The sequence below is a fragment of the Dromiciops gliroides genome, chromosome 3 (genome assembly GCF_019393635.1).
Source record: "Dromiciops gliroides isolate mDroGli1 chromosome 3, mDroGli1.pri, whole genome shotgun sequence".
NCBI classification, from domain to species: Eukaryota; Metazoa; Chordata; class Mammalia; order Microbiotheria; family Microbiotheriidae; genus Dromiciops; species Dromiciops gliroides.
The window spans coordinates 251818004-251844537 of record NC_057863.1 but is presented as its reverse complement, the minus strand read 5'-3'; the positions used below and the strand labels follow the sequence as shown (position 1 = coordinate 251844537).

The following is a 26534-nucleotide window of genomic DNA, read 5'->3' as shown; positions in this document are numbered from 1 at the left end:
TTGTTCCCTAAAGGAATTTTATCACATTTGATTTTATTTGGCATGGGACAGAAGGAAGGACCTTCCAGTAAGAAGTCATTATAGGGGCAGCTAGGTGGTGCAGTGGATAGAGCACCGGCCCTGGATTCAGGAGTACCTGAGTTCAAATCCAGCCTCAGCTACTTAACACTTACTAGCTGTGTGACCCTGGGCAGGTCACTTAACCCCAGTTGCCTCACTTAAAAAAAAAAAAGTCATTATGATGCAATTTTCAATGCAAAATGAAGTTGAGGGGCCCCTCAGATTTGGGGGCTTCAGGGCAACTAATTGCCTTTTTTGCTACTGTGTCCAATGTAATTGAGCACAGAGCACAAGAATAAAAGAGTGGTAAGAAAGAAGCAGCTGGCAAAATAGTCTCCATTTGTAGATGTTGCTGTCCTCACTAAAACTTCATGAGGAGAAGGAATATCCTTACTAAGTGCGACATGATTAGCAAAACCTTTTTTCTTTTCCTAAAATAGAATCTTTCAATATGCTATTGTCCAACAGTAATAGGATGCAGCACAGGATTGCCAGAGCTCAGCTAGTTTGGATATGCTAAAGGCCCTTCAGTAAATTCATTCTGTACACCTGGGCTGAAAAGTAATTTGGCATTTTTTCTTTTTATAGAAGTCTTATTTGACTCACATGGTAACTCTGGGATTCTAAATTGGATGGCATATGCTTCGGGTGCTGAGATGTAAACAGGTTTTATTTCATTGGGAAATGGTTGCATAAAGACTTATCTCACAGCTTGTCTGAAGCTCTAAATGACACTATTTTAACCTTGAAGTTTGTAGCTTTGCAATTGACCAGGAAGATATTTAGTCTTCTTTGTTTTTTGTCTTTTTCCATCACAATGTCTGCTGTTTTACATTGCATTTAATATATGGCTTTCCTAACCTGAAGCATGAGTTGCTAGGTCTTCCAAACTGCCAGATCTGTGATTAATTATAATTAATTTTCTCACTTGTCATTTTGTCTAAAATACTATTGCCTAACCTTGAAGAGTACAAAGATGCTTTGCAAAATTCCAGGCAGTATGATAGCCTAGACGTTATTTCACCGAAGATGCTGTTTGTCAGGCATCACTTTTCTACTTTAGGTCATTATAATATTTTCTTTTTTAAAAAATCATGACAAAGGAAAAACACTAGAAAATGGGTCTTAATCAAAAGGCCAATGGGATGTCCATTTGTTAAAGAATTGCTCTTAGAAAAAAGCTATATTAAGGAAATCCCAATAGCTTGTGGGGAAGGGAGGCAGGATTTGTACAAGAAATGTCATATTGAGTAAGTCTACCCCAATCATGCATATTTTTAGGGGACTTTGGAGGAACCCAAACTTCTGTTTTTGAGGTTAACAGTAAGGGTGAGTGTTGTGAATGGCCTGCTCTATGAACTCTGCCTATAAATTTAAGATCATGTGAACTCAATGCTCTTAACAACAATAATAACAACCATCGGCATTTATACTGCTCTTGGAGGTTTGTGGGCTTTGCAACTATTATCTCCTTTTACCTTTAAAAAGACCCTGGGGAGGGGGCAGCTAGATGGCATAGTGGATAGATCATCGGCCCTGGAGTCAGGAGTACCTGAGTTCAAATCCGGCCTCACACACTTAACACTTACTAGCTGTGTGACCCTGGGCAAGTCACTTAACCCCAATTGCCTCACTTAAAAAAAAAAAAGACCCTGGGGAGGGAAGTACTATTCTTATCCCCATTTTACAAATGAGAAAACTGAAGCAAAGAGAGGTTAAGTGACTTGCCCAGGGTCACACAGCTAATGTCTGAAACCAGATTTTAACTCAAGTCTTCTTGCCCCCAAGCCTAGCACTCAATCTACTGCACCACCTAGCTGCCACCTTAGCAATATTTTTGAAACAGATATCTTCCATCATTGCTATCAAACTCAAATAAGAAACAGATCTCTACAGGCTCTGTACATGTTTGTAACATGGACTTTGTTTTTCTGGCTTTCTCAATTAGTATGAGGAGGGAGCATAGAGGGGAAAATAAATTTTAACTTATTTTTTTTAAAAAGAACAAGTTTTGTTTTGTTTTGTTTTGTTTTTAAATACCAGGGATCACACTTCACTTCTGGTATTTACTAGCCCTTTGGCCATGGGTAAGACACTTACCTTCTCTTGGTCTCAGTTTCTCCTTCGGTAAAATGAGGATCGGATCTATATCATACCACATAGGACTGTTAGAAAGCTCAAATGAGATAATCTTGTATAAAGTATGATAAATACATATAGTAGCTAGGTGGCCCAGTGGATTGAGCACTGTGTCTGGAGTCTGGAAGACTCATCTTCATAAATTCAGATCTGATCTCAGACACTAGCTGTGTGATCCTGGTCAAGTCACTTAACCCTGTTTGCCTCAGTTTCCTCATCTGTCAAATGAGCTAGAGAAGGAAATGGCAAGCCACTCCAGTATCTTTGCCAAGAAAACCCCAAATAGGGGCATGAAGAGTCAGACACAACTAATCAACTAAACAACAAAATTTATTAGAAAAATATTAGAAAACATAAATTAGCATTATCTATGTTATATTGTGCTTTTATTTATTTTGCTAAACATTTCCAAATTACAATTTAATCTGGTTCATCCACTCTAAGGAGTTTTGCTGGTTGGGCTTGCAGATGAGTCTGACACCTCTGTCTTACATCTTTTTTGTTTGTTTTTCTTTTTTTTTTTTTTTTTTTTTGCGCGGGGCAATGGGGGTTAAGTGACTTGCCCAGGATCCCACAGTTAGTAAGTGTCAAGTGTCTGAGGTGGGATTTGAACTCAGGTCCTCCTAAATCCAAGGCCAGTGCTTTATCCACTGCACCACCTAGCTGCCCCCTGTCTTACATCTTTTTAAGAGAATATGAAGATACCCGATTTCCTCTATTTCTCTCCCAATTCAAGCATTGGAATAAATTGTCCCACTTCCAGTTGATATGGAGCACAGAAGATGGCCCTTCATCCTCTATTTGCCTGTGGATGTGTACAAGTGTGAGGGTGGGTGTGGGTGTGGGTGTGTATTGCCTCAATGGATTTTATTTGGCAAGTGGTAGGGAAGTGGTTTGGCTGCTTGAGTGTCCCAGGAAGCTGCTTTGCAGAAATGCTCCCTCCACCCCTTGCTGTGCTTTCTTCCCTCTAACCTTGTATGTGCTTATGGAAAATATCAGCCTTACATTTTTTATGAAGCTTGGACTGCTGCTCCAGAATTTCACTGACCCTTTGGAGCTGTTTCTAATTTATGCTTTGCTGAATTACTTGAGCTGAGGAAACTGTCTGTTTTAATAAAGCGAAAGCTTCACCCAGCTGCCACTGATGAGAATTCCTGATCTGTTTCCGGTGCCTCCCTGACAAGGCCAAAGAGAAATTTTCCCCTTGACCTCTGATAACAGCAGGTGATCAATAGCAGAGGTATCACCTGCAAGCACATGGCTGTCAGACTACTAGGCTTTCCTTAACAGGGCTTGGGGGGGTGTGTGGGGGGGGGGAGATTTCCGACGGTTTCTTTCCAAAGCAGCATGCTCCTTGGTTATCACATTGTATTAATTATTCATCACCTAACTTTTTTCCAACTGTAATTAATGTGATAAGTTACACAGTGGTACTGGTAGTAAATATTATAATATAAAAGCAATTACTGAAGTGGCAATTTTAATTCAAAATTATTTTAATTACAAGGGACTCCTACTTATTTAAAATCCTGGCTCCACAGAGCCTCCTTAAGCTTCCAGAATTGTCACCACCTAAGTAACAAAGAGTCTGCAAAGTGTTTCCTCAGTAACCTCTGATTTAGTGAACAGTTAGTGGAATCCAGGAAAGTAGATAGGTAGAGTTGGATTATCTTCAAAGTAATTAGACATTTGCCCAACGGTCTGTGGAGTGATTTGTACTTTTTATATTTTTGGAAGGAAACAAGAGAAGCCAAAGAGGTCTACAACCCCAAGTGGCAGAAGAACTGGGACTTAGATGCCATAGGGCATCTCATGATACCAAATTGAGGTATAATTCCCAGTTAAATGTTAGATTTCAAAGACCTACTGAAGAATAGGATTTAGAGTTGGAAAAGGGGTTACAGGGCATCTAGTCCAGGCCTCATTTTGTAGGTGGAGAAAGAGGAATAGAGAAATGAACCAATTTGTCCAAAGTGTCATAAGGGAGTAGTGAAGTAGCAGAGCCAGAATTCAGAACTGGATCTTTGGACTTCTCTGGTGTTACATGGCACCCAAGTGGCCTGGACAAATGCATTCTGGTCTGAAAACATCTAATCTACATATGAGGACCAATTCAAACACCCAGCATCATCTAACCTATAATGTTGGTGTCTTTAACCTCTCCCTCTCAATCACCCACCTCCAGACTTATTCTCCCATACAGTCAACATATACAGGCATCCACCACTCACTTTTTCCTTTATTGGAAAAGGAAAGACTACTTTCATTTGGAAACAGGATAGATCAATTCAAAGGAATACCCCAAGGCTTGTGTCTTTTTTTTGGTCATGCTGGCCCAGTGACAGAGAAATGGGATATATTTCGAGGTCTGACTTCTTCCCAGGGCTGTGCAGCATTGGGACTATTCAAATCTACTGAGAAAGCTACATCAAAATATGGCCTGGTTTAATGCTGAGATTTTTATGGAAATGTCATATGAGTCTAGTGATGTTTTCCTTCTAGTGGGCGGCTCATTTCATGGGAGTGAGGATTGATCACACACCGTGTGACAGTGCAGCCAGGGAGCCACAGAACCCAGACATATTGGCACCACACTCAGGATTAATAAAGCAAATAAAACTATATTGACCACATTCTAGTTTATTCCACTTCCTCTCTCTCCCTCTTTTTCTCCCTCCTTTTCTTTCCCTTCCTCCCCCTCTCCATCACTGCCTCCTTTCTGTTTTTTCCCCTTTACTCTGTGTGACCATAAACCAACCTTTCCACTTTCAACGATCCACAAAGAACAGATGCCCTCCTCTGAACCATCATCGCTTTAAATAAAATGTCATTCTTATAATTTTCCATCACATATTCAACACATTCTCAGCTACTGCCACAAAATGTCATTTTTCAAATCTTAAATATCTTCGGAGATTCCTCTGTTTACTTTTTGGGAGTACATCAAAACTGGCATGATGCCTCAGTAGAGTACAGCTCAAAGAGATGATGTGACCATCAAGAGCTGACAGAATCCCAACCATGTTGTCCCAGGCCAATACACACCCAGCATGGTGACTGTTGCATTGAATTACAATGAGATTGCTAGAATTTCATCTTTTCCCTCACCCCACAACAATGACTGTTTTAAATGACTTCTGTTCACCTCATATTTGGATTCCAGCTTCACACTTGGTAGGAAATCTCTCAGTCCTTACCAGTTTCTTAGGGCACCTTTCACTGTGACTCCTTCAGACAAAGGAATTATTTTCATAGTATGCATTATCAAAGAGAAATAACAAATCACATTAGCACTTTGAGACTGGCAAAACACCTTCCTTAAAGCAATGCTTCGGATGATGGAAAGTAGGTACGAAGCCCCCCTTTTTTTCAGGAGAAGTAGATAAGAATCTTTACAGGCTGTCAGTCAATGCCAACAAATATTTATTAAGTGTTTACCATTGTGCCAAAGTCCCTGCCTTCAGGGAGCTAATATTCCATAGTCACAAATTACAGAGCAGAATTTGAAGTCGTCTTCTGACTCCAAGCCCAGCATCCTTTCTACTTCATAGACAACTTCTCTTCTCACTATTTCCTAACACGTGACTCCTAGTCAGTCTAGGGTCCTTAATTGCCCCAGTGTTCCATTCTTTTTCTCACCTTTAAGCCTTTAGTTGTTGTCTGCTTTACCTGGAATGCTTTTCCTTCTCTTTTCTGTGTATATAAAACCTGTACATCCTTCAAGGCTCATCTCCAGTCCTAATTCCTTATTGAATTCTTTTTCCCACATGTGAAATGTGACTCCAGAGGACTGAAAAATGTTATGCTCCTCTCAAAATACCAAATCTATATAGAAGAACTAATTTAATCAAACTGGATCCCTGGATTGAAGGGAAGAAGATCAGGGTTCATGATGCCACTAAAATTAAAAGAGAAGCAGGTAAATGGGGGGGAGAAACAATTTTTTGCAAGTAAGTTTCTCTCATAAAGGTCTAATTTCTAAGAAATAAAGGGAACGGATTCAATTTTGTTTTTGTGGGGCAATTGGGGTTAAGCAACTTGCCCAGGGTCACACAGCTAGTAAGCGTCAAGTGTCTGAAGCTGGATTTGAACTCAGATCCTTCTGACTCCAAAGCCAGTGCTCTATCCACTGCTCCACCTAGCCACCCCTCGGATTCACTTTTGTTTTTCCAGATTCAAATTTTTAAGAATAAGCCATTCCTTAATTGATAAATGGCCAAAGGATATAAATAGGCAGTTTTCAGAGAAAGAAATTCAAACCATCAATAGCCATATTTTAAAAAATGGTCTAAATCACTAATAGAAAAAGTCAAATTAAAATAACTCTGGCATTCTGCCTCAAACCCATCATATTGGCACAGTTGACCAGAAAAGGAAAATAGCAAGTGCTGGAGAGGCTATGGGAAAACAAGTACATTAATGCACTGTGGATGGAGCTGTGAACTGATCTAACCATTCTGGAAAGCAATTTGGGCAACTACACCCCAAAAGCTACTAAATTCTGCATATATATTTTACCCGGTGAGATTACTACTAGTTCTATGCCCCAAAGAAATCCAAAAAAAGAGGAAAAGGATCCATGTATACAAAATATTTATAGCAGTTCCTTTTGTGGTGGTTAAAAAAAAGTATCCATCATTTGGAAAGTGGTTGAACAAGCTATGGTCTATGTATGTGACAACACTATTATGCCATAAGAAATGATGGAGGCTTCAAAGAAACATGGAAAGCCTTGTATGAACTGATGCAGAGTAAAGCAAGCAGAACTTTGTTAAGGGCTAAAATTCTAGCTAGTCTGTCTAAAATATCTAATGAGTGGTCGCCAATAAATTATAAGCTTTAGCAAGAGTTAGGTTTTTAAGCATTTATTAAGGAGAATAAGAATTTTGTAAAGAGAGAGAGAAAGGCCTAGATTCCTATCTATTAAAGGGAGAGCACATTTCTAGCTCCCTTCTCCACCAGAGTCCAAAGGAAAAGAGAGCGAGACTGAGCGCCAGTCTCTTCCTTCCTCCTCCCACTAGCCCGCGTCACTTCCTGACACCAAAAAAAAGACTCCTGGTCTTGCCCTCAAAGACCTTCGCTTCATGGGCAGAACTCTTCTACAGTAAGTCTCCAGCAGGTGGCGTCATTCCAATCGTTACAACTTGGAGAACAATTTATACAACAACAATATTGTAAAGACATGTAATTTTGAAAGACATGGGGATCCTGATCAACACAGTGACCAACCACAGTTCCAGAGCATTCAAATAAAACATGTTACTCATTTCCTGATGGAAAGGATGAATTCAGATTACAGAATGAGACATATTTTTTTGGACATGGCCAACATGGGAAATTGTTTTGCTTAACTATGCGTGGCTGTAACATGGGGTTTGTTTTTCTGGCTTTCTCAATTAGCGGGTGGCAGGGAGGCATGGAAGTGGTGAGGGAACATGTGAAAGGAAAAGGATGTATGTAGAATTCTACTTCTTGTTCTTACTACCTCTCTGGCCATAGTCAAGAAGTGTACCTTCTCTTGGTGTCATTTTTCTCCTTCATAAAATAAGGTTAATATCTGTATTATATTACACAGGGCCGTTATGAATCTCAAATAAGATAAGGATATTGCAAACTTAAAGCACTATGTAAATGTCTGATATTAGATGTAGTAGTGGTAGTGTTTCATTCCTTCCCTCCCATTACCCCAAGTCCCATATATCAGACAATTCCAGCTATATTCTGAACTCTACAATTTAGTGCTTAATTATATACTATCCTTTATTGCTTTTGTTCACCCAACCATATAATAAACTCCTTGAGGGCAGGGATGATAGCTTATGCTTCTTGTGTCTCGTGGTACCTAGCACAGCTGAGCACAATAGTTAGTATTTAGGAAGTTCTTAAAAGTTGATGTGTAAATCCTAATTAGCCTTAAAATTAAACTCTTGGTTCCAATTGATAAAGTTAGCATTAATCAAATGTTCTCTTTGGCTCTTTTCTGAACCCTTTCCTTATACAAATAGTAGAATCATTCAGTAAGCTTTGAATTGTGGTTAAAAAGATGGAAAGTAATAACAAAAACTGAAAACATGGCAAAGTTTAGAGGGGACCACATGGTATAATAGAAAGAATAATGGATTTAAAGTCTGGAGGGACCTGGGTGTGAATCCTGGCTCTAATAGTTTTTAGTTGTATGACCTTGGACAAATTACTTTATCTCTCTAAGCCTAAGTTTCTTCATCTGTTTAATCAATAAATAGCATTAATAAGCACCGAGGAGTCCAATTGCTACCCTGGTGTTTTGCGCATATCTTGTTGGAATGGAAGTGCTGGGGAAGTTCTTGAAAGGATATCTCTCTCTCTCTCTCTCTCTCTCTCTCTCTCTCTCTCTCTCTCTCTCTCTCTCTCTCTCTCTCTTTCACCACTGGGACAGGGGGACAGGGGTCAGGGGGAGGTATAGCTTTGTGAACTTACCCAGTGAAAATAAGCTCTGAGTCCCCCATCCTTTTCTAGACATTTGGTAGCCCTATGACTGTGGCATAAGAACATTGGCTCTTCTTGGAAACAAATATACATAGTTAGATCCTACTATATACCTCTGTTTTCACTTAGCACAGAATCAATAAATAAATACATAGTACATAATAGTTATCATATAGTGCATAATAAAATAATACAGCACATACCTAAGAAAGCATCATTCAGCTACAAACCACTCTGTTAGCCTCCAGAAGTCCCCCAAATACAGGATGAATCGGACCCAGGAGTTCTAAGAAATGTACAGTCTGTTTGTTTCATTTACCAGTCATTCCTCTGAGTGGCAAAAAAAAGTAAATGACACAGTTTCTCCAAGATGTTTAATTTATACTTCCAGTAGGATTGATCAGCAGAAACAGAAACAGAAACAGAAATGCTGGAGACTTCTGATACAGATAATGAACTCCTCAGGACAAGACTGAGTCACTAACAGAAGGTGATGTTCTCTGTCCTGGCTGTCTGGCTCTAGCAATGACTTCCAATCTTATCTCACCACAAGTAGCCCATCATGGCATAGGAGTGGACTTAGCAGTTAGTCTGGGCGAACTCCCATGGGTAGATGACCTTGCAAAAGCCCCACTACTCTATACAGTAGGGTGGGAGAAGGACAGAGAGAGTGAGAGAGGGATTCTACATCTATAAAATAGGGTTAATAATACTTAAAATACCTTCCTCCCAAAGTTGTTATGAGGAAAAGGCTTTACAAACCTTAAAGTAGCTCATAAATATGAATTATTATTGGGAGGAAAGGCAGAGTAACAAACACCAGACAACTCTTTTTTTTTTTTGCTGGGCAATGAGGGTTAAGTGACTTTCCTAGGGTCACATAGCTAGTAAGTGTCAAGTGTTGTGTTTGAGGCTTGATTTGAACTCAAGTCCTCCTGTGCCTTATCCACTGCGCCACCTAGCTGCCCCCTATAAGCAACTCATTTTTAAGTGAGTAGCAGATAATCTGTACCTGTCACGTTTCTTTCCTCTTCCTACTGCCTACTCTAAGGTAGCTCCCAGCTTTTAAGTTCCCTGATTCTATTTGTTCTCCCCACTGCTCATTGGCACATCTATCAGAATCTGAAAAGCAGCCAAAAAAAGAAAGAAAGAAAAAATTCAAGTCACTGTGTAGCAACTTTTTAGTCATTCTGCTATAGAATATGTTTGGACTTGAGTGATTAAATGGGTTGTGGATTTAAAACAACAACAACAACAACAAGAACCTGTTGTCTATAGATTCCACTTATCTGTTATTTTGTCCTAAATGTTAGCAGAGAAAAGTTTACTGTAAGGTGTCACAGAATATGTTCACTGTGCAGCAATCATTCCAATTGACAGGAGACTGAGGTGTGTCACAGATCAAATATTTGGCTCTTGTGCTAAATTCACAGGATGTGTCCTCACCATTAAGTTCCCCTCTTTGATGTACTCTTGGACTTGGTTCTAGAATAATGCAAGGCCCATCTGTGGAATACCTACAAACACCCAAGGTAACAGAAATACTCAGAACAAGCTTCTTTCTGCCTTTCACACACACACACACACACACACACACACACACACACACTCACCCCAGACCTCTATTGCTGACCTCTTGCAAACTTCCCAAAGCTTTCCCTGGCCTTTTAGGTTCATAGGATCATACTGCTGGAACCGATATCCAAAGTCATATAGCTCAACATTCTCATTTTACAAGTGAAGAAACTGAGGCACAGAGAAATTAAATGACTCGTCCAAGGTCACACCAATAATAAATAAAACCAGGATTTAAACTCACTTTATCTGACTAGAAATTTGGCACCAGTGCATCATACTTTCAATCAATCAATCAATCAACATTTATTAAACATCTACTATGTGCCAGGAACTGTGATAAGGACTGGAAACACAACAGTATGCAAACAAATATATACAAAGTGAGCTAAATCTAGGTTAAATAGGAAATAATTAAGAGAGAGAAGATAGGGCATCTAGGTGGTGAAGTGGATAGAGCACCGGCCCTAGAGTCAGGAGGACCTGGGTTCAAATCCAGCCTCAGACACTTGACACTTACTAGCTGTGTGACCCTGGGCAAGTCACTTAACCCCAATTGCCTCACCAAAAAAAAATTTAATTTAAAGAGAGAGAGAGAGAGAGAGAGAGAGAGAAGATGCTGGAATTTAGAAGGGTTCAGGGGGGTAGTTAGGTGGTGCAGTGGATAGAGTACAGGCCCTGGTTTCAGGAGGACCTGAGTTCAAATCCGGCCTCAGACACTTAACAATTACTAGCTGTGTGACCCTGGGCAAGTCACTTAACCCCAATTGCCTTACCAAAAAAGAAGGAGGAGGAGGAGGAGGAGGAGGAGGAGGAGGAGGAGGAGGAGGAGGAGGAGGAGGAGGAGGAGGAGGAGGAGGAGGAGGAGGGTGGTGGTGGTTCAGGAAGACTTCCTATTGAAAGTGGGATTTTAGTTGGGATTTAAAGGAAGCTAGGAAGGTCAGTAGTTGGAGCAGAGGAGGGGAGAGCCAGAGAAAATACCCAGACCTGAGAGATGACCAAGAAGCCATTGTTACTGGATCAAAAAGTAGATGCCAGGAAGTAAGGTATAAGAAGACTGGAAAGGCAGGAGGGGGCTAGGTTATGAAGAACTTTGAATGCCAAACAGTGTTTTCCATTTGTTTCTGGAGGCAATAGGGAGCCACTGGAATATATTGAGCAAGGGAATGATATTATCAGACCTGTGTTTTAGGAAAATCATGTTAGTGGCTGAATGAAAGATGAATTGGAGTGGAGAGAGACTTAAGACAGACAGGCTATTGCAATAATCAAGTTGGGAGATGATGAGAGCCTGCGTCAGAGTGATGGCAATGTCAGAGGAGAGAAGGGGATATATTCAAGAGATGGTACAAAGGCATAATCAACAGGCCTTAGCAACAGCTTGAATATGAGGGGGCAGGGAGAGATAATGAGGAATCCAAGATGACTCCTGGTTGCAAGGATGGGAGACTTGGAGAATGGTGTTGCCCTCTATGATAATAGGAAAGGTGGGAGGGATTTGGGGGAAAGATAATCAGTTCAATCTCTCTTCCCCCATGCCCTGCCACACATGACATCATGAACTTCACACAAAATGACCTGGTTTGATAGTTGAACACCAGGACTGATCAAAGCACAAAACCTGACCTAAGTACTCCCTCTTCCTGGAACTATCTGCTAACGTGGACCCTCCAAAGGTCATCTCCATTATCGACTGTGTTCCTTTGGCTCAGCATCCATTGTTAGCATGAAGTGTAGCAGAATGCCACTTACTACATACGTCAAGGATCTCAATTGCATAAGCTTCAGCAAAACTAAATCATCACACCTGCACCGCATCAGGTTTTCAGTATTGTACAGATTCTTAGGAACAGTGCCTCCTGCTGAATCACCTGTATAATTTCCCTAAATGTTTTCTTCTAGAATTTCCCTGCCCAAAGAATAAACCCAACTTAATTTATAACAGCTAACAAGATCACAGCTTGATCTACTCTGGCCACAGCTCTGTGTCTCAGAAACTATAATTTGGTTTCCATTAGAAATCCCTTTAGCTCATCTTCCTTGTGTCTGTATTCCTTGGTGAGATGCAAATTAAACACCACATGCTGCTGATATTCAGAGATGCACTTTATTTGCTTTAAACACAAGAGAGAATGGGATTTTGCTTATTCAGACAGAGATCATATTAGGAGGAGAACTCCCAGGAGTCAGAAATGATCCCAAGCTAAGATCTGAAAGCTGCTTTATCTCTATGCTTCCCTCCAACACTCCCTTGGGTGTTCACTTTGCCCATTTTCAAGACTATTACTGTATTGTACTTTGTACCAAGCCGGCCAGATTCATGGAAAGGGAAAAGGAAAATGTCTTTATGTAAGAACAAGTTAGGACAGTCAAATAAAGTCTGTAAAAAGCATTTTTTAAAAGTTTGTTATGGCTGCTTCCACATTTGGAATAGCCCATATCACTTAGGTATAAACAGCCAGAAGTCAAGGTTTACAGGTGCAGTTTGAGGAAATACCAGGAATGAGTAAGTATAGTTGGAGAAGAAAGCTTCCAGAAATGAGAAATTTCACTAGGCAAGATTGTCAAATTCTACTGAAACCACAAGAAGGGACCAATTATTTGTACCAGTTATTAGGGAGAAATGTCTTCATTATAGATTGGGTAGAAATCAGGAGATGTGGGTTCCCTTAGTTCCCCTGTTTGTGACCTTGAGTAAATTACTTCATTCCCCTGTGCCTCAATTTCCTTCATTCCTTTACTATTCTGCCTCACTCAGCCAACATTCCATCTCTCCTCCTCTTCACTTCCAAACTCCTAAAAATGTGGTCTACACCAAGCACCACTATTTGCTCACCAGACATTATTTCCTGAGCCCCTTGAATTCTGACTTCCAAGTAAAATTCAATATCTTTTGCCTCTTCATAAGTGCTTCATCGTATGATGCTGCCATATTTTTCCAACACTCTGGTCCAGTTAAACTTGACTTTTATCAGCCTCTCAAAATGTCTTCTACTTTGGGGCAGCTAGGTGGCACAGTGGTTAGAGCACTGGCCCTGGAGTCAGGAGTACCTGAGTTCAAATCCGGCCTCAGACACTTAACACTTACTAGCTGTGTGACCCTGGGCAAGTCACTTAACCCCAATTGCCTCACTTAAAAAAAAAAAACTGTCTTCTACTTTCTAACCTTTTGTGCATTTGCTCTGACCCAGTGACTGGAAAATATTTCTTTCTCCTCTTTACTTGAATTCCTACCCATCTTTTTAAATATAAAGCCTTCACCCTAACTTACTCTAACTCCCCCTCTCCCCAATCTCCTATAAGTAACAACCTTTCCCCCTTGGACTTCACAAAACATATTGTTTTCTAGCTTTCTACTACTTACCCTGGCCTATTTTAAATATTAATATATGTGTACTATTCTCCTAGTGAGCCTCATGTGTACTATTCTCCATGTGAGCCTCATGAGGGCAAGGACCTTGTCATCTGCATTTTTATTTTTCCCAGTAAATAACATAGTATAATTAAATCTGTAAAATAAAAATTCATAATGAAAATAATAGTAATTATAAAATACCTCTTTCCTAATTCACAGGGTTTACAAGATTAAGTGATATAATGGACTTTAAAGTACTTTAAAAAGTTAAAAGGGTTACAAAGTAAGGAATCATTACTACCACTAATACTACTATCATTAATAAATAGTTTACTCCAACCTACCCCTTCTTGGAGTTGGGAGATGTAAAGGTGTTACACATTGCACATGTTTTTAGACTTCTTCAATGTATGGATGATTTATTCTGACTTTTTTACCTCTCTAAAAAAAATACTCTTTGTCATATGGGATCGTTCTTGGGGAAAGAAAAAGGAAGGAATACTATAATAATGTAAAAAGGTAAAATATTAATAAATACATATAAAAATAAATAGTTCAGATGAAATTCTACTGCATCAAGGATTATTGGATTCAAGAAAGATCAAAAGGTTAAGGATGGACCATCCAGAGTTCCCTTAAGAATAAATCTAGTCTGCTGTCTGGGGGAGGGGGGAGGGAGGGGAGGGAGAAAAATTTGAAATTGGAAATCTTATATAAACAAATGTTGAAAACTATCTCTACATGTAATAGGAAAATAATAAAATACTTTTATTTTTAAAAAAAAATAAATCTAGTCAAGAAGAATTTAGATAAATTTATGGATGGTGAAATCATAATGAGAATCATTGATTTAAAGCTAGATGGGACCTTAGAAGTCACCTGATCCAGTTGCTTCCTTTAGAAAAAAATTTTAACAAACGAGTAACCTGAAGCCTAGAGAAATAAAGTAACTTGCCCAGGGTCACAGAAAGGGGAGTGGGAGGAGGGGGTGAAGAGAGGCAGAGGAGAGGAGAGGAGAGGAGAGGAGAGGAGAGGAGAGGAGAGGAGAGGAGAGGAGAGGAGAGGAGAGAAAAAAGAAAGAGAGAAACAAACAGAGAATTTGAACTCAGGTATCCTGAGTATAGTCTATCCAACTATGCCATGCTACTTAAAGAACTTTGCAAATTCAAAGTCCACTGGAGCTTCACTTTATGGTGTCCCATCATATTATAGAATCTAGTATTATGAGGGTCCATGGTGGATATTCCTAATACATACCTGTTCATGAATTCATAGGATTATTTTGTAGCATGGGATCATAGATCTAAAGCTAGAAGGAACCCCAGAAGCTCATCTTGTCCAACCACTTCATTTTTTTATTCTTATTAGTATTTTTTCCCAATTATGTGTAAAGAGAGTTTTCAACATTCATTTTTGTAAGGTTTTAAGTTCCAATTTTTTTCCTTCCTTCCCCTTCCCCCTCTTCAAACCACCAAGCAATCAGATATAGGTAATATATGTACAATCATGTTAAACGTATTTCCACATTCGTCATGTTGTAAAAGAAGAATCAGAACAAAAGGGAAAAACACAAGAAAGAAAAAAAAACAAAAGTGAAAATAGTATGCTTCGATCTGCATACAGACCTCATTGTTCTCTTTCTAGATATGGAGAGTATTTTCCATCTTGAGTCTTTTGGAATTATCTTGGATCATTGTATTAATGATAAGAGCTAAGTCTATCACAGTTGATCATCACACAGTGTTGTTGTTGTACATTGTTGTCCTGGTTCTGCTCAATTCACTCAGCATCAGTTCATGGAAGTCTTTCCAGGCTTTTCTGAATTCAGCCTGCTCATCATTTCACCATTACAGTCATATACCACAACTTGTTCAGTCATTCCCCAATTGATGGGCATCCCTTCAATTTCCAATTCTTTGCCACCACAAAAAGATCTGTTATAAGTATTTTTATACATGTAGGTCCTTTTCCCTTTTTTCTGATCTCTTTGGGATACAGACCTAGTTAGTGGTATTGCTGAGTCAAAGGGTATGCATAATTCCAAATTGCTCTCCAGAATCAACCCCTTTATTTTTCAGATAAGTACACTGAGACCCAAGGAGGCTAAGTAAATTGCCCAGGGTTTTATTTATAGTAGATGTCAAAGACAGGACTTGAACCTTGGCCCTCTAACCCTAGACTCAAGTGCTTTTAAAAAATTATTCCAATCAACTTGCTTCCCTCTGTATCAAAGAGGCTCATGTAGCATTTAATCTTGACATCCCAGTATCACTGGGGATTTCTAAGCACTCTCACAAGCCCTTCTTTTACTTCTCCAGAGATGATGCATGACTAGGACCTTTCCAGTGTAAAAGGAGTTACCTTAAGAGAAGGTGGGTTCTTTTCTGGTCTGAAGGAGATGGCAGACTGTGTTGGCCTGGGTGTAGAACCCATCAGACTAAGAGTTAACCAGCTCAGGTCCTCAGAGAGGAGGCTCCCTGCTCCCATGGAGCAGATGCAAGGTCAATGACAAACACGCTGAGGAAGTCAGAGTTGCTTTATTTTTCTTGTGTGCAGGTCAAATAAAACACTGCTGATGCTCCATTTATCTGGGGCGACAAGCAAACACTTGGCAGCCGTGGAGAGCATACATTGGAATCTGGCACCGGTCGCCCAGCACAGCTGTCAGCCTGCTGACTAATCACTTCATCCCCAAGTTAATGCAGCACCAGGTTTCAAGCACCCTTTCATCTTGCAGAGCCAGGCCTGCCACACTCCTACCAAGAAAGCCATTAATACCCGGATTACCTTCACCTTATTTCATTTTTGCAGACCCTCCCAGCAGGAGAGTAGTTATGCTAGTGCTGGAGTGTACATCGAACTTTTTGTCATTTGGAGGCTGCCCTGAGACAGACAGACAGGGAGACAAGGAAGACGGACAGAGACAGACAAGTGACAGAAGAGAGAGGAGGGCACAGATGAAGAGAGACAGACAGACTCAAATATGTTCTGCCTTGGAGATTTTTTTGTTTTGTAATTTTTTTTTTTTTTTTTGCACTTTGGCATCTCTGAGGGGAACCATGTGCCATGCACCTGATACTGGGCATGGAGAACTGGTCTGTTTTGGGTTTTGGTCTGCACCTGGCACGTAGAGTTTACACAAGCTACTTAAGCAACTTTCAAGGACAGTGTTAAAATAGAGGTGGAGTCTCTCTTTGAACTCCAGTTCCTGGCAGTGATACTTCATTAGCCGTACTGAGCAGAGGTGGCATGCCTAAGCTAATGCACTCCTTTCACACAAGCATTATATATTGTGACAGGCCAAACAACCTCCAGGGCTCTCACCCATCATGACTCCCATTTCAGATCTCATCCATTACATGAATGAGGTATGAAAACATTTCTCTGTTTCCCAAAGATATTAATAGACTCATGGGAACAGTTCCATCTCCAGGAAGAGAACAGAGGGATCCAACCCATTTAAAGCCCTCAGTTCAGGACTGACAGCAATGACAGGGGTTGTTATCTGTTTTGGCTTTTCAGAAAACAAATTCTCAAACTCAGTAGTGCCTGTTTTGGAAATAGGGATGCCAGAAAGACAGTTCATAAAGTAAGCAAAATCAAATACTTGGATGTAAAATAGATGATTGGTTTCTTATTCACTGTGACTGGCGATGAGTTAGGAACCTACCTGAAGAACGATTTTCAGCAAAATCAGATTATTTTGGCTACTTAAAGATAGTTGGAGCATTCTTCCTTTGTTCTTTCACTCAAGAAGGGCCTATCTCTATGTGCCACATATGAGATACTCTTCAACTAAACTGAATACTATTCAAATCAAACTTCAATCCAGATGACACCCAGAGCTTAAAACAACAGATTTAGAGGTATAAAGAACATCCGGGGTTATTTCTTCTCTACAAAACCAATGATGCCTGTGTGCCCACATCCAGAAAAATTAAAGAATTTAGGCTCACCACCCCTTGTGGGAAGAGATATTTTACCATTTGTACCTTTAGTAGGCAAGAAGATAGATTATATACATACATATATTTATATGTGTGTATATTCATATAGTTATATAAATATAACATTTGTGATATATACAATTACACTTTATAGATGCTATATGTAAATGGCATATATATTTGTGTATGCATATATGCATACAGATAAATATATATTGTGTGTATGCATGCATGTATGTATGTATGCATAGTCAGAAAGTTCATGAACCCAAAGAGGCTTTAGTACAAGTTGTACATATTCCCTATGGTGATGAATAAGCCAATTCCATGAGTCTAAAGAAACCAGAAATTATAAGGCAAATAAGTACAAGAGCTTAAGAATAGATTATTTATTGGCATTCAGCATTCTACAGAACTGAAACACCAGAAACAACTTAAGCCCCACCAGGTAGAACTGACGATTTCTGTGTCTGGCAGTGATTAAGCATTTGGGAGTCTAAAGTTGTTTAAAAATGTTTAATTCCCACATAGGACACTTCCTCCTTGCCCTGTTAAGAAAATGCAAATGCTCCAAATGGATTAAGTAAATTAGTAGATCCTTATGTCAGCAATGGCTAAATTTTCAGATATCCTAGGATTGTGAGATAAAATATGAGCCATGCTTTATCTCTAAGTTTAGAGCTTTTTCTGTTAAAAATATATATATTTCTGCCAGATGTGGCACATTCTATTTTCTTGTGACCTTCCCTTGGGGCACAAGGTATTTTCAGGACATTGGGTATCTATATTGCCCAAGGCTTCCTTAGAGTTTGATTCTCCTTCCCAAGTCTGGTTGACCCTTAACTCCAGAGTAAATGAGGTACGTTCTCATGCTGCTTCTTCCTTCCTGTTGACCTCTTTTCAGTTTACCTTATCTGGGCCTCTAGGCTTCCCTTTTTATTGCTGAAAGATATCAGCTTCCCCACAGGGATTGATACTAGGGATATAAATTGGTTCCCAATAATAAGGGAAGTGAATGCTAATTTTTAGAAATATCTATTCTTATGGTATAGTAGCATTTTTACATTTTTTACATAATGTACTTTGGGGGTGGGGCAGGGCAATGAAGGTTAAGTGACTTGTCCAGGGTCACACAGCTAGTAAGTGTCAAGTGTCTGAGGGCAGATTTGAACTCAGCTCCTCCTGAATCCAGGGCCAGTGCTTTATCCACTGCACCACCTAGCTGCCCCCAAAAGGTTGTTTTTAGTTTTTTCGGGGCAATAAGGGTTAAGTGACTTGCCTAGGGTCACACAGCTAGTAAGTGTCAAGTGTCTGAGGCCAGACTCAGTTCCTCCTGAATCCACAGCCAGTGCTTTATCCACTGCGCCACCTAGCTGCCCTCCATAATGTACTTTTTACATTACTTTTAGATAATTAAGTCCTGGTTTGGCAGAAGATCCATTTGATGAACATGCCAGCTCCTGGCAGTGCATTTCTAGGAAACATTAAGTGTAGCCAAATACTCTGCCCTAATAACAATAACACTTTCCTTCTACATGGTACATCTCATGTGCTATTTCCTCTCTAGAGTCTTTATCTGCTATGTTCTCTTTCTGCTTTTTTTAAAAATTTTGTCCTTGTCTCTCTTTGTATCCCTGGTGCCTAGCACAGTGCCTGGCATCGAGAAATCACCCCTCTATTCAACTAACTGCAATGGCTCAGAATCAAATATAAAATCCTCTGTCTTTCAAAGCCCTTCATAACTTGACCCCTTTCTACCTTTCTAGTCTTCTTATAATTTACTCTCCTCAACATACTGTGTTTCAATGGGACTGGCTTCTTTGACCTCTATCTCTTCACCCTGGGCATTTTCACTGGCAGTCACCCATGCCTGGAATTCTCTTCATTTTCATCTCTGTCTCCTAGCTTCCCTGGCTTCATTCATATTCCCACTAAAATCCCATATTCTGAAAGAAACCTTTCCGAATCCTTCTTGTTGCCAGTTGCTTCTTTCTAACAATGTTTCCAACTTGTCTTTTCTATTATCTTGTTTGTACATAATTGTTTGCAAGTTGCTTTCCCCCCCTAGGACTGTGAGATCCTTGGGAGCAAGAACTGTTTTGGTTTTTATTGTGGTTTGGGGTTTGGGGGGGTTGTGTGTGTGTGTTTTTTATTTGGTTTGGTTTGGATTTTGTTTTTGTTTTGTTTTTTTACCTTTCTTTGTATCTTCAGCACTTAGCACATTGCCTGGCACATAGCAGGATCTCAATAAATGCTTATTGACTTGTCTTAATTAAGGCATATTATATTGAATTTTTAACCCAAACAAGGTATGGTAAGTATCAATTCTATATTTGTAAAGGAAAATGCAAAGACACACAAGAAACACCACTAAAGGGAAAAGATAAAGGATATATCTGTTCAGTTTCCTGGGAGAAAGGAAAAGTCAGATCATACTAATAAAAAAATGATCAAAATGGGCCAAAATAAGTTTAGCTATTTAATATCACCAGTTACCAGATTTCAGTTATCTCACCTTTCACAGGAAGATGGGGTAATACCTGAGTGAATTGTCCTAGGCCTCAGTTTCTTCACTTGCAAAATGGAGACATTGAATTATATGATCTCAAAGGTCCCCTCAAGCTTTGACATTCTATGATTCCCAGCCTTTTTCTAAAATAAACCAAATACATTTTTTTAAAAAATCATTTAGTCTGTATTCAGCTCTGAAAATCCAGAAAGTGTTTGCATGTGATGTCTCCTTTCGTGGCCTTCCCTAATGAACTCTCCAGCCCTTTCCTCTGGATTTGCCTCCTTTACTCCCACTATTGCGCTGCATTTTTTGGACGTACATCTGAGATACTGCAGTTAGTGACTTGGAATGTTTGATTTTTTGCAGTCCTGGATTCCCTTGGTATTTCCTCACTGTCATTTCCATCCTGGGACATTCTGGACTAGCATTCCACTCTTTTTCCCCCTCTTGTTTGGGCTATGAAGGGATTCAGCTTCATGTCATCATCTAGCTGGAATCTTCTTCATATACAGCTTAAGTAAATTTATCTGGACATTTTTAGCAATGCTCACTGAAAATAGCAGGCTCTTTCTTGCCAACATTCTCACAATTCTTAAATTTCAGGCCTTTTTTGGCTTTCTAATTATTTTGTGTATCTCTCAGGCTGTATTAATTTGGTATAGTTTCCTAGTATGTCATTGGGATTTCTTTCCATGTTTATTTTTTTCTTTGTCCTCTGGGCAATCTCCTCCAAAGGATCAATATAATTGCATCCCAAGAAGATGACAGGTCTTAAGACTCACAAGACCTGGGTTTTGGCCACACCTTTGCTACTTGCTTCTTGTCTGACCATGAGCAAGTTACTTCAGCTCAGTGCCTCAGCTTCCTCATCTGTAAAAAAGATAATGCCCTACCTACCTACTTCATATGGTTCTTAGCTCAATATTTCAATGGTTCTTTGCTATTTCCAAGGTGGATATTCCTTTCAGCAATGTAGATGATGACCTGTCTATACCCCATCATCCTGACCAATTCTTGTTCGTGTCTTTCTGTCAAAACTTATAGGGAATTCAGTGGGGCAGCTAGATGGTGCAGTGGTTAAAGCACCGGCCCTGGAGTCAGGAGTACCTGAGTTCAAATCCGGCCTCAGACACTTAACACTTACTAGCTGTGTGACCCTGGGCAAGTCACTTAACCCCCATTGCCCCGCAAAACAAAAAAACTTATAGGGAATTCATCTGATATCCTGGAGTACTTCCTCTGTTGTTAGAGTGTTGTTGTTGTTTAATAATAACCAGAATAGTATTAAAATTAAATGAGAATGTATACATACTGTAATATAGAACATGATATTGATGTAAACTATATATCACCAGTCTTTCTTCATGGTTGGTGTGTAAGACTTTTTTGAAAGACTTTAATGAAACTAAAGCCATGGGTAGAATTAGGGAATCTAGGAAAATTTTGGGAGGTACGTTGATATTAACTCCTTTTTTAAAATGCACAATTCATGGGACAACTAGGTGACACAGTGGATAAAATGCCGGCCCTGGATGCAGGAAGACCTGAGTTCAAATCCAAACTTGGACACTTGACATTTACTAGCTGTGTGACCCTGGGCGAGTCACTTAACCCTCATTGACCTGCCCCCCCCCCAAATGCACCATTCACAATAGTAAAGGAGGTAAATTTAATTGAAAATCAAACAGAACCTTTCTTGAACCCTGATGAGCAACTCACTCTCAATGATTGATCTAAATCCTAGCCACTTGAAGTCTCAAATATGTAGGCTTTTCTCTTGCTTCAGATTTGGCAGATGACCTTGAATGATGCTGTTAATTGTCCTATCAGGGAGTCATAGGTCTGGTTCACTTACTAAACTGCATGGTTTTCTTGGCCCAAGAAAGATCCAAAAACCTTGAGTTGAGGTCTCTGTAGTTGGGTTTGGTTTTCACCAAAGGCAAAAACCTTAAAGGTTTGCTGATGGGAGACAGTTATCCCTGCAGCAAACCAGCTCTAGTCCTATAGTACCAAATCAGAGACTTCCTCTTATTGAGGTTATTACCTTTGACCACCTATCTTGTTGACCTCTAGCCATAGAAAACTTTGGTCCCTGGTTAGTCTCAACCTTTAGGAGAGTTGCCATTACAAACTCTACATTCAGATATGGTGACCACAAACCTTGATTCCTTTCTATCAGATTGAACACTCTCCATAAGTTTAGGAGTTTACAAAACCCCAGATTTCTCCCTACTTAGCTTTCTTAAACTCCCCGGATGGGATTCTTCAAGTCAATCAAGAATGTCAATAGTTTCAGCTAGTTACTGACTGGCCCCACCTAAGGTGAAAGAGACTGTACTTTTGTCTTCTGGCATGTATTTCCTCACGCAAGCTCTACTCCATGGAATAAGGGAAAGGGAAAAGAGACCAGTACCCCTACATTTATATTTCTCATTGGCAGGAGTTCAGTTTTCAATCTGTTTCCAATTTATCCTTTTACTAACATCAGGACTTGGGCCACTTTTCGGGTCTAATAATTATGTCTTACAAAGTAAATTCTTCAGTTCTGTAAACCTCTTAAATTTTTACCTGATGGTGAGTATGGTTCAAAACAACAACAATCAACAAAACAAACAAAAAAAACCATTTTCCTTCTCATTCTTTGTTTTCTCATAGGGAGGAAAGGGAAAGGAAGGTAGTGAGCATTTACAATCCACTGTGTATCACATACTGTGCTAAATGCTTTGTAAATATCTCATTTTAAAGGCTTTTTTTTTTTTTGGCGGGGCAATGGGGGTCAAGTGACCCCAGGGTCACACAGCTGGTAAGTGTCAAGTGTCTGAGGCCGGATTTGAACTCAGGTACTCCTGAATCCAGGGCCAGTGCTTTATCCACTGTGCCACCCAGCCGCCCCCGTAAATATCTCATTTGATAGTCTTTCAATTTTACCAGTTATAATCTATGTCTCCGTATATCTTCTTATATTATTCCTAATCCATTATGTGAATTCAGATTCCTCAATTTAATCTCAGCCCTGTAGAAATGGCTAAATAAGCAGATAGAGCTTACTGAAATCTTACAGGATTTAAACCCCTGATCTTTAGTTTCATGTTCTCAAAGGAGTTAACTCATGTGAAGTCCTTGGCAAATCTTAAAGCCCTATTTGATTTAGAGGAAGCTAGGTTGGCCAATGGATGAAGCACTAGACTTGGAATCAAGACCCAAGTTCAAATTTGACCTTAGACATTTTCTAGCTGTGTAAGCCCCATGTAAATTACTTAACCTCTGTCTACCTTAGTTTCTGAAACTGTAAAAAGTGTTTGGGGGGTTGTGGGGGGAGGGAAGGACTTAATATCACCTACCTCCCAGGGTTGTTGTGAAGATGAAATTAGATGTTGTAAAATTTTTTGTAAACTTTAAAACACTACGCAGATGCTAGTTATTATTCTTCTTGACCTTGATCTTTGACTTCTGAGTTAGTACACACTTGTAGCACCTCAAATTTGCTTCCACACTCCTTTTTAAAGTAAAGAGCACTAGATTTAGAGACAGAAAACCTGCCTTTGATTACTTGGATAATGATAGCATCTAACTCACAAGGTTATTTATTATGAGTATCAAATGAGATACTATTTGTTAAAAAAAAAAAAACACTTAGCACAGGGCCTAGAATATAGTAGGCACTATATAAATGCTTATCCCCCTTCCTAACCAGGGCAAGCTTCAGAAAATATCTCATCTCATGAGTCAGGTGAGGGAGAGGCTACAGTACATGATCCTGTTTAGATGGACAGACAGAGATCCAGGAATGCTTTACCCACTAGTTGAAGACCCTAGAATACTGCAAGGCCCTGCTGGGGCAGGTATTACTAAGTGTACAGAGTGGCCATAGAAGAACTCATCTGGGGTATTGCCACTAGGGACAAATAAAGACATCTGGTAGCTTCTCATATTTTAACTAATTATTCTTGCTAATTAGGTGCTAGGTTCCATTATTTCTGAACTGATGGGAGGAATATATAAATGCTATCAGCACCATCTAGGTTTCAGGACCCTGATACAAAACCCCATTCACTCTACCATGAGTATATCTCAATAAGAGACTAAGATTCCTCATGATTCTTATCATTATGTGCCTGGAAGCTTTTATTTCTCTTGAATTAAAGCATCCCTCTCTAATGAGGCTTTCACACTTCCCTGGTGATAGGGCATCAGTGGCAAGCTTTTTAAAGTTTATAGCTAAGGTGCCATAATCCCTGAGACGATAGAAAAAATAAGAATACTTTTAGTGCTACCCACCCATCTCTTTTAAGAAGAATCTACATACTGAGTTTTTGGACAAATTTTACTTTGCTGGGGCCCTGGGGATACGCTTTTACTATTTTCATTTCCCACCATGTAACTATAGTTTGGTACTTAAATAAAAGCGACAGACAGACAGAGACACATGGAGAGAGAAACAGAGAGACAGAGAGGAATCATCTCAGGATACTGATATTAGTCAATAAATCAACAAGGGTTTATGGAGTATTCACAGAGCATATAGTCAGAAGGAACTGTAGCTTTGTGTAATACATGTGGAATTCCCACTAGTTGTGGGCACTGTTGGTACTCCAGCATTTTATAGAATACTGACTAGATGAAAAACCTTGTCTCCAGATAGTTTTCATTAACCAAAATATCAAGATGATCCTTCACTATTTATGCAGGGGTCCAAAATGAGCTAGGCTGCAGTGCTTTCAAAAGGTGTGACCCTTCATTCACAGTAGCTTACACTCTAGGGCTATGTTCTTTGAAGATCCATGTTCAGACTGAGCCTGGGCCAGATTCCCAAAAAAGACTAGTCTGGCAGCTAACGAAGGGACATGATGAGCACACAGTTTAGATTAAAATTGGAACTCCCTCAAGCATCAGAGTACTTAGTCAAACAACTCACAAAACCAGTAAAATATTTCTTGAAACCAAAACACAGAAAGCAAACAAACCATCCAAGAGAGAATGTGCGTAAATTGTAGCAGAAGGAATTTAAGCTACATGTAAAGAAGTGTTCCCTGGCGGTCAAGATTGTTGGTTCTGGAAACTCCTTTCCCAGAGATTGGTTAGCAGTTAAAAAGAGACTTTAAATCCTTAAGAGTTATCTTGGTATTGTGGAAAGAGCACTGGTCTTAGAAGCAGACAATCTGGGTTTGAGACTTGGCTTTGATACTTAGCAGCTTTATAATTCCAGGCAAGTAGTCATTTAATCTCTATAAGCCTCAGTTTACTCATGTGCAAAAAGCGGATAATATTTGCAATACATGCCCCAGGGTTGTTGTGAGCAAAGTGTTTTGTAAACTCTAAAAGTCTTAGATAAGCTAGGACTATTTTAAGAAATAAAGCATTATTTTAGGAAAGTTTAGGAGCAGTTCTGGCTAAAGAATTTTTCTACCATGATTCCATCCTTGTGATCATCAATAAAGTTTTATTGAGTCTTCAAGGTTCATGGCACTATCCTGGGTAATATTCAAGTTCCAAAAATTGTTACACACCTTTTTAGTTTCATAGGAATTTGTACCTCTGTGTCAACATGACACTGAAATAATTGATTCATGCTGTTATTTCAGGGGGTTTTTAAAAATCACTCAAGTTAAAAAAAAATAAAGATTGGTCAATCCAATTCTTTGGCATCTTAAAATAAGACAAATATGACTGATTGGTTTGTTTTTACTTTTTACTTTATAATTTAATTGTTGGGTATACATACCCTGAAGTACCCTCTCATGAAGGCCTTTTTTGTATCTTCTTGATTCTGTAGCTAGGAATCCCTTGTGGCTTTAGTGAATTTCTTTCTTTTTATTTGTCACTGTATAAAGACTAAGATTACTGTCCACATCAGCCAACTGGGTCATGCCAGTCATCCTCCAAGACAGCCTCCCTGCTGGACTCGAACCAGCTTAGTTCATATAATGGTGACAGTGATAATAGTACTTGGAATTTCAATAGTACTGTGATCTTCAAGGAGTGATTGATAACTTCCCCAAAGTTATGATAGAAGTGATGCTGATTTTACATCCTGGAGCAACTGAAACATGCCACAAAAAAAGTGACTTGCCCTCCTCATCCTGGAGAAGTCAATGTTCCTGGTTCCAATTCTGACCTGCTCTTTCTCATAGTCTATACTTCTTGCCCTAACCCTTGGTCACAGATACATTCTAAATCTCATATTCTATTCAGGTGAATTATTAAAAAATATCCCTCAAAATTCTGTATTCTTTTTTTTTGTTTTTAAAAGCAAGCCACTTTGTCAATGTAGATAAGCTTCCTAACTTGAGGAATTCATTTTTGGCAACATTATTTCATATCTTAGATTCTGGTTATGATAGTGACAATAAAAGTAAGAAAATATATCAACTATCTAATGTGCGTTTTGCTGAAAAATTAAAGTACAGGTTTTTTGGTTTTTTTATGGGGCAATGAAGGTTGAGTGACTTGCTTAGGGTCACACAGCTAGTAAGTGTCAAGT

The 26534-nt window shown here is 39.4% G+C and overlaps 1 protein-coding gene and 1 long non-coding RNA gene across 4 annotated transcripts in view; one reads left to right on the top strand and one right to left on the bottom strand.

The window, feature by feature from the left end:
- Positions 1–16064, bottom strand: part of LOC122746643 — a 224585-nt gene extending 208521 nt beyond the window's left edge. The window contains exon 1 of the long non-coding RNA XR_006355566.1: positions 15956–16064. This is a non-coding gene — a long non-coding RNA (uncharacterized LOC122746643). The remainder of the gene's footprint in view (positions 1–15955) is intronic.
- Positions 1–26534, top strand: part of AFF3 (AF4/FMR2 family member 3) — a 694821-nt gene that overhangs the window by 591361 nt on the left and 76926 nt on the right. The window lies entirely within an intron of this gene.